Genomic DNA, 18,208 nt, shown 5'->3' with positions numbered 1-18,208 from the left:
CAGTGGATCGGGAAAAAAAACGACAAAAAAACATGCAGTTTAGTAATTATGCATATGAGCGTATCATTTTATTTTATTTTTTTTGGTGGGGAAGTGGATCTTGGGTGGGAGTTCCCACACTTTTTTCTCCAGGACTTGACCCCTGGCTGCTGTGATTTCTTAATGGCCACCCCATGTACTGGAAACCTCAACGCATTTTTTCATGCTAGGAATAGCATGAAGCCGGTTTGGAAAATGTGCAGGGACCTCTCCATCTCTCCGCCAGAAAACACAATCAGTGCAGTGAGTGCTGATTGAATGTTGGTTTTCCAGCATGATTATTTAACACCAGCTGATCGGTAGTATATGTATACATATTTACAGTTGCCTAATGATGCTACCTCCTTTATAATGCAAATCTAGGCCCGGATTCACATACATTGGCGCATATTTATGCCTGCGTAGCGTATCTTTTTTAGGCTACGCCGGCGTAGCGCAGAGTGGCAAGCACAGTATTCACAAATCACTCACTGTCAAATATACGCTGGGTTTCCTCGGCGTAAGCCAGCGTAGGTGGAAGTGGGCGTGAGCCATGCTAATGAGGCGTGACCCCATGCTAATGATGGGCCGAGTGACAGACAAGTACCTAAAATGAACGGCGCATGCACCATCCCGTGGACGCAACCCAGTGCGCATGCTCAGAATCACGTCAAAACTACTCCCTAAGATACGCTGAATCACTGCCTACGACGTGAACGTAACCTACGCCCAGCCCTTTTCACGTACTACTACGTAAACTACGTAAAATACGACGGCTGTTCCCTGGTCCATACCTTTGCTTGAGTTGCGCCTCACAGATAGGGAATAACTATACGCCGGATGTAAGCCTTACACAAACCGCGTATATTATGCGCCGGGCGCAACTACGTTCTTGAATCGACATATCTCCCTCATTTGCATATTTGCAATGAGGCGGCCAGCGTAAATTTGCGCCCACGATACGCCGGCGTAGGAAAGTTACGTCGGTCAGATGAAGCCTATTTTCAGGCGTATCTAGTTCTGTGGGCACGGCGCACAGATACGACGGCGCATAGTTACACTGACGCGGCGTATATCGAGATACGTCGGCGTAAGTGCTTTGTGAATCCGGGGCCCTAGTGTCTATCTATCTATCTATCTATCTATCTATCTATCTATCTATCTATCTATCTATCTATCTATCTATCTATCTATCTACAGTATCTATCTATCTATCTATCTATCTATCTATCTATCTATCTATCTATCTATCTACTGTGCATCCGGAAAGTATTCACAGCACTTCCACATTTTGTTATGTTACAGCCTTATTACAAAATGGATTTAATTCATTATGTTCCTCAAAATTCTACAAACAACGTCCCATAATGACAATGTGAAAGAATTGTAACATAACAAAATGTGAAAAAAGTAAACCGCTGTGAATACTTTCCGGATGTACTTATCTATCTATCTTGATTATCTTATCTAGCTATACCCTACCTGTTTTCTTATACTTGTATCATTCATTATCATACGGAATTGTTTGATATGATATTTTGGTCCTATTTTATCTCTGATCCCTGCCGGTAATAATGTGAACCTCACAGTAATGGATTAATGAACAATATTAAATTTGAGTCATCCATTAGTACCTCATGGACATGTTACCGATATGTTTCCATTTGTATCTTGAAACCACTTTAGCATCTGATGCCTGTGTAACGACATATCCGCAGGGAAGAGTGCTAAGACGGACGTAAAGCGAGTAATGGAAAACCACCTGCACCGCAGTGATCCACAGGACATGCATCAGCATATTGATCAAATTCCAATGTATTAACTATAATGGGCATCCTGGAATGAAACTATAGAAACCCTAAAATATTAATCTACAGGAATCGTCAATACCATAACCTAACTATAGCATGCAGAGATTACTTTCAGGCAGGTTCTGAACTGAATATGCACCTGGGCTGAGATATCTGTTTAAAGTCCTACTAAGTAAGTTCTAGTCGCTAGTCTGCTTATTATGCCTATGCCTATGAATAGTGCCTATCATTGGAGTTAGTGGGAGTGATATGCCCCATCATTGGTATTAGTGGGAGGAATAGTCCCTTATCATTAGTATTAATGGGAGGAATAGTGCACCATCATTGGTTTTAGTGGGAGCAATATTGACCCATCATTGGTGTTAGTGGGAGGAATAGTCCCTTGTCATTGGTAATAATGGGAGGAATAGTGCCCATCATTGGAGTTAGTGGGAGTAATATGCCCCATCATTGGTATTAGTGGGAGGAATAGACCCTTATCATTGGTATTAATGGGAAGAATAGTGCACCATCATTGGTTTTAGTGGGAGGAATAGTGACCCATCATTGGTGTTAGTGGGAGGAATAGGCTCCATTATTGATTTTTGAGTTGTCACCGGAACAGGAAAAGGGGAACTTGTCCAATAGGAACACTTGTTCCAGTGACAAGTGGATTGCCCTCACTTTGGAGAAATTTCATCTCATCCTTGCTGTGGCTGTGGGTCGGGAAGGTAATTCTCTCCAATGGGGCACAGATGGGAAACAGAGGGTATGAACTATTCCCTAAGGCCTATGCAATGCAAAATTAAAAATAATTGTTGCACTTTAATGTATATTAAACTTGCCAGCCAACTCGAAGTATCAGATCTAAGTAGAGTTGCACTTTAATAGTGCATGTGAGTGTCACAGCTGAAGTGAATGAGTTCTTATTTGGACATTTCAGCTTAGATACTCTGCAGAAAGCAATCTGGTCTGCAGGAGCTGACGGATAAGATACAAGCCTGCGCTATTACTATGGAGGAAGGAATTGATTAACAGTAGCACACTTCATTAACATTGGTGTTTCTCAATCATAATAATTGTGCCTGTTTCTGAAAACATCCAGGGTAACTGGTTTCATTTCAAGCAAATCAATCTAATGTACCGAAATTTACATAATTCCCACTCATTGCATTTTAGCAGGCAGTGTACTTTTAAAAATACATTGTCTGCATAATCTCTAATCAAAGTGTTAAGAGCACAAAATGCATTCATTTGCTTTGGCTTGTGCTGGTAGAATTTACATAATATTCTAAGACTGTTCAGTTTTTTTTTTTTTTTTTTTTTTTTTTTTTTTTAAAGTGTATTTTGTGCGTGTACTCGAGAGAGGAGCCGGACTGCAGGAGTTGGGAGTAGGCAGGCCTCCCCCAGAGGCAATCTGCCACCTTTCTCCATGCCCCGGGTGGCAATGGTGGGTGTGTGAGGGGGTCCTCCCACACAGCCTGCCCTACCTGCTCCGCTTTGAAGCCCAACGGGGCAGAGGGACTCCCTATAAGGGAGTGAGAGGATCTAGCCCGCTCAACCAGCCCCGTTAGTCCTTCGCCTCTCTTTTTAGAGACCGCGTGGTCAAAGTGCGTGCATGTTAACCCAATTTCGAGTGCGTGTAAGTATGGTGGTTTTTGTGGGAGGGGGTGGGCATACTAAGCGCAAGCTTACCTCGCATAGCACACCCACCGGGAGCCGGGCTGAGACCACCAAACTCAATTCACATGTAGCTGAGACCGGGATCCGAACCTCTAGCTGCAGAGGTGAATGGCTTGTCAGCGCAGTGCCAATCGCGTTGAGCCACCGCAGCTCCCTGGACTGTTCAGTTTTTTATATTTTATTTTTGTCCAGTACATAAGGTGCGATTATTTATTTAAAGTGGCTGGCAAAATGTGACCTTTTATTTTGCTGGCTATTTGCAAATTTTCAATGCTGTTTTTTTCTATTAAATTATAAATGTTTAAGGTGGCAAAGTAGGAAATGTAATTAGCGTATATACTCGAGTATAAGCCAACCCGAGTATAAGCAGAGGCACCTAATTTTACCACAAACAACTGGGAAAACGTATTGACTCGAGTATAGCCTAGGGGTGAGAATGCAGAAGCCACTGTAAGCGCAAAAGAGGGTCAACAATGCCCATTTGCACGCCTCACTGTGCCCATTTGCACACCTCACTGAGCCAATTGCAACCTCACTATGCCCATTGCAACCTCACTGTGCCCATTACCTCACTGTGCCCATCCTCACTGTGCCCATTACCTCACTGTGCCCATCCTCACTGTGCCCATTACCTCACTGTGCCCATTACCTCACTGTGCCCATCCTCACTGTGCCCATTACCTCACTGTGCCCATTCTCACTGTGCCCATTACCTCACTGTGCTCATTACAACCTAACTTTGCCCATTGCAGTGTACCTGAAACTCTTGACAGGCTGCACTGCGGGCATCCATTTTTTAAAACTCGTGGCTTCCTCCTGGTCCCGTCCCGTTCCATGATAGGCGTTTGACACTGTGTTCAGTGTTCCTCCTATCACAGACGTTCTTTCATTCTCGGACTCAGTTTCCCAGCAGACACTGTGTTCATTTTTCCGCCAATCACGAATGTTCTTTCATCCTCGGACAAGAGAAGTTCTGTGATAGGCAGAACACTGAGCACAGTGTCTGCTGGGAAACTGAGTCCGAGAATGAAAGAACGTCCATGATAGGCGGAACACTAAACACAGTGTCAAAAAGTTCCCTTTTCTTCCATGTAAATGACCTGGTCATGGATGGTGGAAAACAATGCAAAAGGCTTAATTCAAAAATATAGAACACCAGGACCAGGAGTCTTTTTTTCTAAAAAAGCGACAATTATTTTGTCGAATCAATAATATTTGAAACTTGCAAGCATGTGGCTAAAAAAATATCTTATCCTTGTTTTAAAGTTGTGTGCATGAAACCTATTGTCTTAATAATGAGAAGAGTAGGATTGCTTGCTTCAGTGTTCCATTGTGTTTGAACATTGGTTTCCAACTCTGCATTTCCTTGCAGTTATTGAAAGGGTCTACACCAGGGTTTCTCAACCAGGGTTCCCGGGTACTCCAGATGAAAGACTTTGGTGTAGCCCATAAAGGTTCTGCTGTGGTCCACCATTGCATTGGATATACTTTATGACCAACCAACATTGAGAAACCCTGGTGAAGATCCCAGGTGTTGCTGCTATTCACCATCGTTGCGGTGGATATATTTCTTCCAAAAGTTGAGAAACCTTGGTGAAGACCACAGAGGTTTTGCTGTGATTCACCATTGCAGCAGATATGTGTCTACCCAATTTTGAGAGAACCTGGTGAAGATCCAAGGGGTTCTGATACTATTCACCATTGTTGCAGTGAATATATATCTGCCGAAAGTTGAGAAACCCTGGTGAAGACCCCATAGGTTTTGCTGTGATTCATGGTTGCAGCAGATATATATCCACTTAATGTTGAGAAACCCTGGTGAAGATCCAAGTGGTTTTGCTTCTATTCACCATCATTACAGTGGGTATAGATCTGCCAAAAGTTGAGAAACCTTGGTGAAGACCTCAGAGGTTTTGCTGTGATTCATCGTTGCAGCAGATATATGTCCACCCAATGTTGAAGACCACAAATTCTATCTTTTAGAAATGTGGAGCAGTAGCAGTACTGTGATCTCTATGAAAAGTTATAAATACCTATAAGTGATATACTTCCTCCGACTTCCTCTAAACCCAAACAATGAAGCCTAATAAACACTTTATGGCCATTAGATGGAGCTGATGATCATTGGCAATTATCCATTTCCTGCCCACCCACAGTAGTTGTACTGTGGGTGGGCAGCAGCTGCAGGCTGGGAAACTTACCTGTACGCACGGCCATTTTTTGGGGTATTCATGAGTGCACCCCCTGCCTGATTGGACACAGCACACGTTTGGCAGCTGATTACAGCCAATGATTTGTGTGTGTCCCAGAACATTCAGAAAAGCGCCACCTGACTCACGCATGCACAGTAGGAAAATTGGCTTCACTGCTGGTCTCCCTTACTTGCAATGCCGGCGCCTGCACCCGAAGCTGATGGACGGATCAGCTTGGGGTGCCGAGATTGCGGGCTCCCTGGACAGGTAAATGTCTTTATAACAAAAATTCAGAAGCTGCATTATTTGTAGCTGCTGACTTTTAATTTGTTTTTCTCCCAGGCTGGAACTCCGCTTTAACCTTTTGACGCCGGCCCCTCCCAGCCCTTTAAGAAGGGGGCACGGTCTAAGATCACTTGACCTGAGAGCGTGCGCATTGTGCACTCCTGGCACGATTACTGTCGCTTTACAGAAAGCTCCTGATCGCTCCTTGTGATCAGGAGTTTTCGGACCACTTGACCGACGTGACAGCCAATCAAGACGGTTCGAAAACTCCCAATCACAAGGAGTGATCAGGAGCTTTCAGTAAAGCGAAATTTAACTGTGCCAGGAGCGTGCAGCGCGCAAACTCTCGGCACAGGTGTATTGGGGCAGTTAAGGCAAGATATACAGCCACTCAGCACTAAGGACCAGTAGCCGAGAGGCAGAATATTTGCGTGCGTGCGGCCTGCGCCAAGGGGTTTACTTGCATTTGATTTTCAGTTCCAATTTAATTGGAAGAACTGACCGTTCCCGGCTGGGCGGTGAAACCTGCCACTTGCTTTGGTTTTCCTTTATATTTTAAGATTTCTAAGACAACTTCATCATTTTCAAATAGAGATGTCTGTAAGGATAATACAATGTGAGGGCTGATTTGGTATTTCTGCCTTCCTATTTATGGGAAAACAAGAGATGATTTGTAAGCTCTGCGCTCTCCATTCACCGCGGCGTTCCGCAGGAACACATGTCTGTTTCATCTGGTTTGTTAGTATTTTGCCTGCAGTTTTCACCAGTATCTGGAGACAATTTTTGGTATTTAAATAAGGTGAAGTTTATCAAAATTGACACTTGTGTAGTCTGAAAAGACAAACTGAATTTCGTGAGTCGGTTGTCTTAACACGGATGTGCGCTGTTTCAGGCCTGCGGATTCTTTATTTAGCTTGACGTGATGGAACAGAGTCAGAACATGTAGAAAAAGGGCAGAATTTTTTTAAAGGTACACTCCAGGCGAGCTGAATAATGTGCGATGAAAGCACATACAGGGGGACAAAATCTACCTTACCAGGGCTATTTTTGTTTTTTTTCAATACCATTTGAGCACTTCACTGTGTAAAATCCTCTGAGCTGGTATGCGGGTGTTCTAAGGCCACCAAATATGAACCTTTACAGCAAGGACGTCAAAATCAGTTTCTCTGTGGGCCACATCAGCATTATGGTTACCCTCAAAGGGTCAGTTGTATCTGAAAAACAAGATATCCAGAGCACCAAACCCCCTCCCTTCCACGCACACATACATCATATATCAAGAGCCCATCCACCATCAGATATCAAGAGCCCATACACCATCAGATATCAAGAGCCCCTCCACCATCAGATATCAAGAGCCCCTCCACCATCAGATATCAAGAGCCCATCCACTATCAGATATCAAGAGCCCCTCCACCATCAGATATCAAGAGCCCCTCCACCATCAAATATCAAGAGCCCCCCTCCACCATCAGATATCAAGAGCCCCTCCACCATCAGATATCAAGAGCCCATCCACCATCAGATATCAAGAGCCCCTCCACCATCAGATATCAAGAGCCCATCCACCATCAGATATCAAGAGCCCCTCCACCATCAGATATCAAGAGCCCCTCCACCATCAGATATCAAGAGCCCCTCCACCATCAGATATCAAGCGCCCCTCCACAATCAGATATCAAGAGCCCCTCCACCATCAGATATCAAGAGCCCCTCCACCATCAGATATCAAGAGCCCCTCCACCATCAGATATCAAGAGCCCCTCCACCATCAGATATCAAGAGGCCCTCCACCATCAGATATCAAGAGCCCATCCACCATCAGATATCAAGAGCCCCTCCACCATCAGATATCAAGAGCCCCTCCACCATCAGATATCAAGAGCCCCTCCACCATCAGATATCAAGAGCCCATCCACCATCAGATATCAAGAGCCCCTCCACCATCAGATATCAAGAGCCCATCCACCATCAGATATCAAGAGCCCCTCCACTATCAGATATCAAGAGCCCCTCCACCATCAGATATCAAGAGCCCCTCCACCATCAGATATCAAGAGCCCCTCCACCATCAGATATCAAGAGCCCCTCCACCATCAGATATCAAGAGCCCCTCCACCATCAGATATCAAGAGCCCCTCCACCATCAGATATCAAGAGCCCCCCCACCATCAGATATCAAGAGCCCCTCCACCATCAAATATCAAGAGCCCCCCCACCATCAGATATCAAGAGCCCCTCCACCATCAAATATCAAGAGCCCCCCCACCATCAGATATCAAGAGCCCCTCCACCATCAGATATCAAGAGCCCCTCCACCATCAGATATCAAGAGCCCCTCCACCATCAGATATCAAGAGCCCCTCCACCATCAGATATCAAGAGCCCATCCACCATCAGATATCAAGAGCCCATCCACCATCAGATATCAAAAACTCCTCCATCATCAAATATCAAGAGCCCATCTATCATAAGATGTTTGCTGTATTTAGACAATATTTGCTTATTTCGGAGTTCAGCATTAACAAAGCACATGGGTGTTCGGAGTCACAGATCTTTGCAGCGTTAATATTCAACTTTTTTTTACATAACCCCCGGGGTCGCGCTACCTCCCTACCTGATAAATATAAAAAAAAAAAAAAAAAAATTACAGTAACGTTGTGACTGCTTAGGAGATAGATAGAAGAATCACACATTGGCGGGGAGCTGATAAGATGTGAAATCCAATTATCAGCAGACGTGAAGTTCGCTTTTGTTTACATTGTACTGGAATCTCTGGATTTTCTATGAATACGAGGAAGAGAACGAACGTTCAATTATAACAATTCCTCCAATTCGAAGCAATTAATAGACCGATTCAGGAATCAAATATAATATTGAATATAAATCAGAGGATGACAGTTGGTAAGGATTGGAATTCAGTATTGACGAGGAGCATCCTTAGGGCTCCATTAGACCTGCAAAGAAATCGGAGTGCCCATTAACGCGCCGAAGACACATTGTCAGCACAATTTTGATTGCGCTTGGAATGCGTTAAACACTTCAGCCCCGGAAGATTTTCCCCCTTAATGTCCAGGGCATTTTTTGTGATACAACACTGCGTCGCTTTAACTGACAATTGCGCGGTCGTGCGACGCTGCACCCAAACACAATTTATGTCCTTTTTCCCCACAAATAGAGCTTTTTTTGGTGGTATTTGTTCACCTCTGCGGTTTTTATTTTGTGAATTTGATTAACAATTTAAAAAATAAAAACAATATTTTTTACTTTTTGCTATAATAACCACTTGCCGACCGCGCACGGTCGATATACGTCCACAAGGTGGCTCTGCTGGGCGAGAGCACGTAATATGACGTCCTCTCTCCCAGCCGCCACTAGGGGCGCGTGCGCGCCCCCCGCTCGCCCTCGACTCCCGTGCGTGTGCCTGGCGGGCGCGATCGCCGCCGGGCACACGCGATCGCTTGGTACAGAGCGGGGACCGGGAGCTGTGTGTGTAAACACACAGCTCCCGGTCCTGTCAGCAGGGGAAATGCTGATCTTCGGTTCATACAATGTATGAACCGCGGATCAGTGTTTCCCCTAGTGAGGCCACCCCCCCCCCCCCCCCCCCCCACAGTAAGAACACACCCAGGCATACTTAACCCCTTCCCCGCCCCCTAGTGTTAACCCCTTCACTGACAGTGGCATTTTTATAGTAATCCAATGCATTTTTATAGCACTGATCGCTATAAAAATGCCAATGGTCCTAAAAATGTGTCAAAAGTGTCCGAAGTGTCCGCCATAATGTCGCAGTACCGAAAAAAGAAATCGCTATAACTTTTGCGCAAACCAATCAATAAACGCTTATTGCGATTTTTTTTTTACGAAAAATATGTAGAAGAATACGTATCGGCCTAAACTGAGGGAAAAAAAAGTTTTTTTATATATTTTTGGGGGATATTTATTATAGCAAAATGTAAAAAATATTCATTTTTTTCAAAATTGTTGCTCTATTTTTGTTTATAGCGCAAAAACTAAAAACCGCAGAGGTGATCAAATACCACCAAACGAAAGCTCTATTTGTGGGAAAAAAAGGACGCCAATTTTGTTTGGGAGCCACGTCGCACGACCGCGCAATTGTCTGTTAAAGCGACAGAGTCCCGAATCGCAAAAAGTACTCTGGTCTTTGGACAGCAATATGGTCCAGGGGGTAAGTGGATAAATATCCCCCCCCCAAAAAAATAAAAAAATAAAATGTCTTCATCAATTTAGGCCAATATGTATTCTTTTACATATTTTTGGTAAAAAAAAAAAAAAAAAACGCAATGAGCGTTTCTGCAAAAGTTATAGCGGCTACTAAATAGGAGAAATATTTATGGCAATTATTATTATTATTATTTTTTTTAAACTAGTAATGATCAGCGATTTTTAGCAGGACTGGGACTGTGAAATTGCGGTAGACAAGTTGGACACTTTTGACAAATTTGTGGGACAAGTGACATTTATACAGCGATCACTGCTATAAAAATGCACTGATTACTGTATAAATGATACTGGCAAGGGGTTAACATTAGGGTGCGATCAAGGGGTTAACTGTGTTCCCTGGGAGTTGTTTCTAACTGTGGGGGGAGGGGACTGACTGGGAGTACATAGAGATTCCTGGTCCTGATCACTAGGAACAGACAAACTTCCCTGTCAGACATTGCATGCTGCCGGCCACGCGCATTAGCTCCCCTGCCGTGCAGCGCGTGTAGTTTCGTGGGAACGCGCCGACCTGCCGCAGTATAATGACGACGACTGGTCGGCAAATCGTTTTATTGCCACAGGCCCCCCTCTGTCTTATTTTTTTATTGTATGGATCTTTGTATTATAATCTCAGCTAGTAACGATTTTTAAATGTGTTTCAAACGCCCTGTATATGCGTTAGGGGTGTTTGTGATGCGTTTGCAATACATTTGCAGCAAGCTTACATTGACATATTACTGATAATACATGGGTTTGTTTGACTGTTATATACAGTTTTTGACACTGAATATTCCTTGAATCTATTTCTTATTTTGATGTAATCCAAGTCACATGCCGCGTACACACAACCGTTTTTCATGACGAAAAAAATTGCATTTTTAAAATTGGTCGTGAAAAACGATCGTGTGTAGGCTCCAGAGCATTTTTCTTGACGAGAAAAATGGGCAAAAAAATGTAGAACCTGCTCTATTTTTTTCCGTCGTGTTTCACGACGTTCTTTTTCACGTTGTGAAAAACGGTCGTGTGTATGCTTTAACGAGGGGGCCTTGTCCCCGATGGATGGTCAGGCCCATCCTTGGATCACCAGCCTCTCTTGGCACTCCTCAGGCAGACTCTCCATCGGACAGCCTCCTCTAACAGGGCGGACAGCTCAGGACCTCATCAGATTGGGAACCCAGTCGCTCACTGGGCCCCAGCGGCAGATCAGATGCGCCAACATGGTCCCGGAACCAGGATCACTGCATAGCACGCACACCCCGGCCCGGAAGGCCATTTTCCGGGGTGCCGTGGAATGGCTACCCTGAAGGTGGGTGCCACACGGGAAGAAGACCAAAGAAGATGGCGTCTGCCCCATAAGTACCCGAGGAAACCTCCTCCTGATAGGCTGCCGGGAAGAAGCATCCAAAACCCTTGACTCCAGTGCTGCCACCTGTCGGCCTGTCAGCCTGGGGTTTGATCAGCACCCCAGAAACGACAGCATGAACCCACAACCCACAGCACTGCCAAAGCTGGGACAGAGGCTCCAAATTTAAACAGATTAACCTGGTCAGAGTCACTTAACTCTCTGACAACTTCTGAATTTACACTAGCACCGGTTCTAAAAAGTAACCAGGCGCTACACATATATTTTTGGGGGATATTTATTATAGCAAAAAGTTAAAAATATTGCATTTTTTTCAAAATTCTCGCTCTATTTTTGTTTATAGCGTAAAAAATAAAAACCGCAGAGGTGATCAAATACCACTAAAAGAAAGCTCTATTTGCAGGTAAAAAAGAACGCCAATTTTGTTTGAGAGACACGTCGCATGACCGCGTAATTGTCAGTTAAAACGACGCCATGCTGAATCGCAAAAAGGGGCATGGTCCTTTAGCTGCAAAATGGTCCGGGACTGAAGCGGTTAAGTCTACCAAGTTTTTTTTTTTTTAATGGTATTGTGAACCCCAAATACTGCAATAGATGCAGACAGAAGGGAATCCTCAAGCCAAGCTATTAGTCCTTGTATAGCAGTCCTTTGTTAGGACCTCGTTGCACAGAGTTGTATTCGGTGTTGGTGTAGAGAGTCATATACATTTAATGGCAGACGTTTTCTGCATCATTATCACCTATCACTCCACAGATCCTAATCCTATTCATAGAGGGGAGGGGTCAGTGCTGTAATATCTCTTCTGCATGTCTCACCAAAACCTCTGCGGCAGATAAGAGGTTAAACGAGGAGCCCGGGATAACACCTGGTAATAGACATCACAGCTGCACAGATGCGAGCCGTTGCTAAGCAACCTCCCAAATTTACAAGGCAGTCGGCTTAGCCGGGGGAATATAAAAGTTCTCCGAGTGACTTCGTCAAACTCTTTTTTTATTTTTATGGCTGATTCTTCTACCATTGGGGGTGTCATTATAATGCAGCTATTTATACAGCCAGCCGGGCGCTCACAGGGATGGCAGCGCGCAGATGAAGGCCTTTGAAATGTATTGCAGAGCCATCAGCTGTGAAACGCGTCGTGAGAATGAGAGCCGTGTCAGAGTACGCGCGGCTTGCTGCAGATTGATTGCCGTTCTGTTCTCCATTGTCTCCGTGCCGCACGCATTGATGGAAACCAAAGCTGTAAATTTAGAGGTCAGGGAAGGGCATGGCGCCAACATAGATGGGCAGTAATGGAGAGCTTATAGTCTAATGCTGGCAGGGCAAATGGAAGTTTCATTTTAAAGCTTGACAGCGTCCACAAAAACTTCAAATATATATCAGTCTGCGTGTGCATTTGCAGATGCATTGGGATGTCATTAATAAATTGCACCCTTTGGCATCTGGCACCCTGGGCTCACATCACGGCGAAGGCGGTGGTTGAAGCATTTTTCCGTCACGTTTTGCATTTTTAAACCCGCATTTTGATGCTTTTTGCTTTTTTTTCTCTTTAACAAACTGCGAATAGCTGTTGTTAAGGAGAGGATCAATAGGCCAGCCGCCGCATCCTTAACTACCAATGAGTCATCAGCTGTCAGCGGCGTTCCCCGCTGACAGCTGAGTGTAAAAAAAAGAATTGCTGGTGTTCCCTCATGCGCCATTCGTCCCGGGCACTATTTGATGGGGGTGGCACTTCTCGACAGAACACGACAATAAAAAACAGGGTGAGGTCAACTCCCCAATCCATACCAGGCCCTGTCGGAAATTTGAAAATTCGAGCTGGTTCTCAAATTTTCTGACGGGGAAAGTTCTTGTCGGAAATTCTGATCATCTGTACGCGGCGTAAGCCTTCTGGTTTTTCAAAAGAACAATCTTTCCTGCAAATGCATACCTCCCAGCTTTCTGAAATAAGAATGAGGGACACCTATTAGCCAACGTATGTAGGCATAGGACCCCCCCCCCCCCCCGCTACGCCCCCCTTAACCACTAGCCCACTGCCCACTGTCATATGACAGCAGGACGATGAGCCTCTTGTTCTGGGTAGATGTCATATGACGTTGCGACTTCCCGAGCCACTAGGGGGCGCGCGTACCGCCGCGTCACTGGGAACCCGATGCGTGTGCCCGGCGGCCGCGATGTCTGCTGGGCACCCACGATTGACCAGTATCTGAGCAGATCCACGTCCTGTCAGGGAGAGGAGACTGATGCTGTGTCCTTTGTACATAGGGACACCAATCGGTCACCTCCCTCAGTCAGTCCCCTCCCCCCACAGTAAGAATCACTCTCTAGGAAACACATTAACCCCTTGATCGCCCCCCAGTTTTCTCTTCCCTGCCAGTCATATTTATACAGCAATCAATGCATTTTTATAGCCCTAATCGCTGTATAAATGACAATGGTCCCAAAAATGTGTCAAAAGTGTCCGATGTGTCCTCCGCAATATCGCAGTCAAGATAAAAATAATAAGAATGCTATGGGCCAGATTCACAAAGAGATACGACGGTGTATCTACAGATACACCGTCGTATCTCTGACTTACACTGGTCGTATCTATGCGCCTGATTCATAGAATCAGATACGCATAGATAGGGCTAAGATCTGACAGGTGTTACACTGTGTTACACTGTCGGATCTTATTTTCAATTTGAAAATGGCGCCGGGGGCGTTCCCGCTGATTTACGTTGAATAATATGTAAATCAGCAAAATACGCAAATTCACGTACGTACGCGGACCCGACGCAGTCTTCTTACAACGTTTCCGTAGCGGCTTTCCCGTCGTATACTTACCCCTGCTTTTATCAGGCGCAGCCAATGTTAAGTATAGCCGGCGTTCCCGCGTCGAATTTGAATTTTCTAACGTCGTTTGCGTACGCCGATTCACAAACACGCGCGTCGCAAGTCACGCTCACGTCGAAACCACTGACGTCCTAGTGACGTCAGTGGGAGCAATGCACGCCGGGAAATTCCCAGGACGGCGCATGCGCATTTAAATCGGCGCGGGAACGCGCCTGATTTAAATTGTAACACCCCCCCACCTAGCCGCGGAATTTGAATTCCGCCGGGGGATTTAGGATCCGCCGCCGCAAGTTTGGAGGTAAGTGCTTTGTGAATTAGCCACTTGCCTCTCAAACTTGCGGGAGCGGATCTTAAATCAGGTAGATCGAGCGGATCTAAAGATCCGCTGATCTACGTGAATCTGGCCCTATAACTCTATCCCCTATTTTGTAGCCGCTATAAACCAATCAATATACGCTTATTGCGTATTTCTTTACCAACAATATGTAGAAGAATACGTATCGGCCTAAACTGAGGAAAAAATTTGTTTTAAAAAAAAATTGGATATTTATTATAGCAAAAAGTAAAAGATATTGGCCCGGATTCACATACATTGGCGCATAGTTATGCCGGCGTAGCGTATCTAATATACGCTACGCCGACGTAGCGCAGAGAGGCAAGCACTGGATTCACAAAGCCAGTTCTGCCAAATCTGCGCTGGGTTTCCTAGGCGTAAGCCGGCGTATCTGGAAGTGGGCGTGAGCCATGCAAATGAGGCGTGACCCCATGCAAATGAGACAGATACGTATAATGAACGGCGCATGCACCGTCCCATGGACGCAACCCAGTGCTCATGCTCAGAATCACGTCGGAACTACTCCCTAAGATACGCCGGATCACTGCCTACGGCCTGAATGTAACCTACGCCTAGTCATATTCACGTCCTAAGTAAACTACGTAAAATACGTCGGCTTGTGTTCCCTGGTGCAGCCATTTGCATGGATGCTGCTGACTTACACCTCCTTTATGGGGCATAACTTTACGCCAGACGTAGGACTTTACGCGCACTACGTCGGACGGACGTACGTTCGTGAATCGGCGTATCTCCCTCATTTGCATATGTGAATAGAAAATCAACGGGTGCACCAAATACGTCCAGCGTAAATATACGCCCACTCTACGCCGGCGTAGGAAAGTTACGTCGGTCGGATGTAGCCTATTTTCAGGCGTATCTCAGTTTGTGGGCACGGCGCACAGATACGACGGTGCATATTTACACTTACGCGGCGTATCTGGAGATACGTTGGCGTAAGTGCTTTGTGAATCCGGGTCATTGTGTTTTTTTTTTAAACTTGTCCTCCTTTTGTTTATAGCGCAATAAATAAAAACCGCAGAGGTGATCAAATACCACCAAAGAAAGCTCTATTTGTGGGCAAAAAATGATAAACATTTCATTTGGGTACAGTGTTGCATGACCGCGTAATTGTCATTCAAAGTGTGATTGTCATTCAAAAATGGCCTGGGCAGGAAGGGGGTGAAAGTGCCCGGGATTGAAGTGGTTAAAGAAGAATTGTATGGAAATAATGATTGGTTAAACCCACAAGTGCTTTTTTACCACTACTATTCCTTTATATTGGCTTTTGAAAACCTAGAGGAAAATAAAACAAATGCAGCCGCCACATCCAATGATTGATAAGCTGCAATATATTACAGTTTTGGGTTTATTAGAGGCTCTCTGAGCAGCCATAGACTACAATGGATATCAGAGAGAAATAATACAATGCAGCCAAACAGCTTTTGCTTTAAAAGAACAACTGTCTGGGAGAGTCTACTGAGACATAATTAGATAATTAGTTTGCAAAAAAAGAGAAAAAAATAAAAAATAAAAAACATGCACGTCAACATAGAAAAAAAAAAGACCCTTGCTTGTCCAATTTGCTTTAATTGAGAAAAAAAAAATCTACATGACATCTCATAACTGGAGTACAAGTTTCCTGACCGACGTTCTAATTGTAAACAGCCCTTTATAATTGCTTCTTATAGGAAGTCATCTGTGTCTGTTGTATGTCCTGCACTGATGATTTCCGATGGTGACATTATTAGGATGTACCGTATATACTCGAGTATAAGCCGACCCGAATATAAGCCGAGGCACCTAATTTTACCGCAAAAAAATGGGAAAACGTATTGACTCGAGTATAAGCCTAGGGTGTCCATCTGCATGCCTCACTGTGACTCACTTTGCCTCACTGTGTCCATATTCATGCCTCACTGTGCCCATGCCTCACTGTGTCCATGCCTTACTGTGTCCATGCCTCACTGTATCCATGCCTCACTGTGTCCATGCCTTACTGTGTCCATGCCTCACTGTATCCATGCCTCACTGTGTCCATGCCTTACTGTGTCCATGCCTCACTGTATCCATGCCTCACTGTGTCCATGCCTCACTGTGCCCATGCCTCACTGTGCCCATGCCCCACTGTGTCCATGTCTCACTGTGTCCATGCCTTACTGTGTCCATGCCTCACTGTGCCCATGCTTCAGTGTGTCCATGCCTCATTGTGCCCATGCCTCACTGTGCCCATGCCTCACTGTGCCCATGCCTCACTGTGCCCATGCCATGCCTCACTGTGTCCATGACTAGACTGACGTTTAACATGGGAGTCTATAGAAGGGGTCTCTGCAGACTATGATGTAAGGGAGAACTCTGGAGATTTTAACATAAGGGATGTACAACGAGGACTCCAATGTAAGGGGGAGCACTGTGGCCTCTGGTGTAAAGGGGAGCTCTGATGTAATGAGTGCTCTGAGGACCTCGATTTACCTTATCGTACTTACTTAGAGGCAGGAGAGAGAAGGTAGGAGGGGGGCGACTTAGTTCAGTCTGAATAATGTGTCTCAGACAGTCTGAAATCTGGACGCATGATTCCAAACCCGAACTGTCCGGGTGAATCCCAAACAGGTGGCAACCCTAGCATCCTAACCTCCATGTGCAGCAGGGTCTGGAGGGGTGGTCAGGATATTGGGATTTGGTTCACCTTTTATTTTTTTGGTGAAAAGATGAACTTACCCTTTAGGCTGGGTTCACACTTATGCAAATTGGATGTGTGTTTCCCCGCATCCAATTCGTATGACGTGAGCCGGATCACATATCTCCGCAGTGGCTCCAGGCCCAGGGTTCCTGTGCATCTTCGGGTCCGTTTCAGGTCCAAATTCAGGGCTGAAATCGGACCTGATACGTTTAATGGAGACACACTGGACTCCGGCTGTGAGCCGCTGAGTGTTCTATTGTGAACCGAGCCTCTGCGGGAAAACTGGTCCAAAAAACATTGTGAAATGAATAGCTTTTGTATATATATTTGGCCTGTTTTAGTATGATCTTCGCCCTTTACTCCAATATATTCTCCTGCATTACTTTTTTTCTTCAGTTTTTAAATTATCATCTCTGTTACTATCAGTAGTGCTCCTTTTATTGTTACAATTGGATAGATGATTAAAGGAAAATGGGACCAATTTATGAGCGGGGTCAATTTACGTTCTACAAATATTCAGAAGAACATATAGAAATACATTATCCTGTGCATTAGGTGTTATTTATATAGCTATTTGCATGTAATTATATACAGAGGTTCTGTAGTGCAGTCATTGTATAGTTTTAGTATTCAGCTATTTTGTTTCATCTCTAGGTAGATCAGTATATGCGAGATCTCAACTCTGGGCCAGATTCCCGTACAACCTGCGTAGTGTAAGCCATTTACACCACGCCACCGCAACTTACTGGAGCAAGTGCCGTATTCCCCAAACACTTTCTCCGTAATTTGCGGCGGTGTAGTGTAAATGG

At 45.0% G+C, this 18,208-nt stretch overlaps 1 protein-coding gene across 2 annotated transcripts in view; it reads left to right on the top strand.

The window, feature by feature from the left end:
* Window positions 1-18,208, top strand: part of CDH11 (cadherin 11) — a 190,371-nt gene that overhangs the window by 60,918 nt on the left and 111,245 nt on the right. The window lies entirely within an intron of this gene.

The sequence above is a fragment of the Rana temporaria genome, chromosome 11, assembly GCF_905171775.1.
Source record: "Rana temporaria chromosome 11, aRanTem1.1, whole genome shotgun sequence".
NCBI classification, from domain to species: Eukaryota; Metazoa; Chordata; class Amphibia; order Anura; family Ranidae; genus Rana; species Rana temporaria.
The sequence above is the reverse complement of the archived record's forward strand: the minus strand, read 5'-3'. Positions and strand labels throughout refer to the sequence as shown.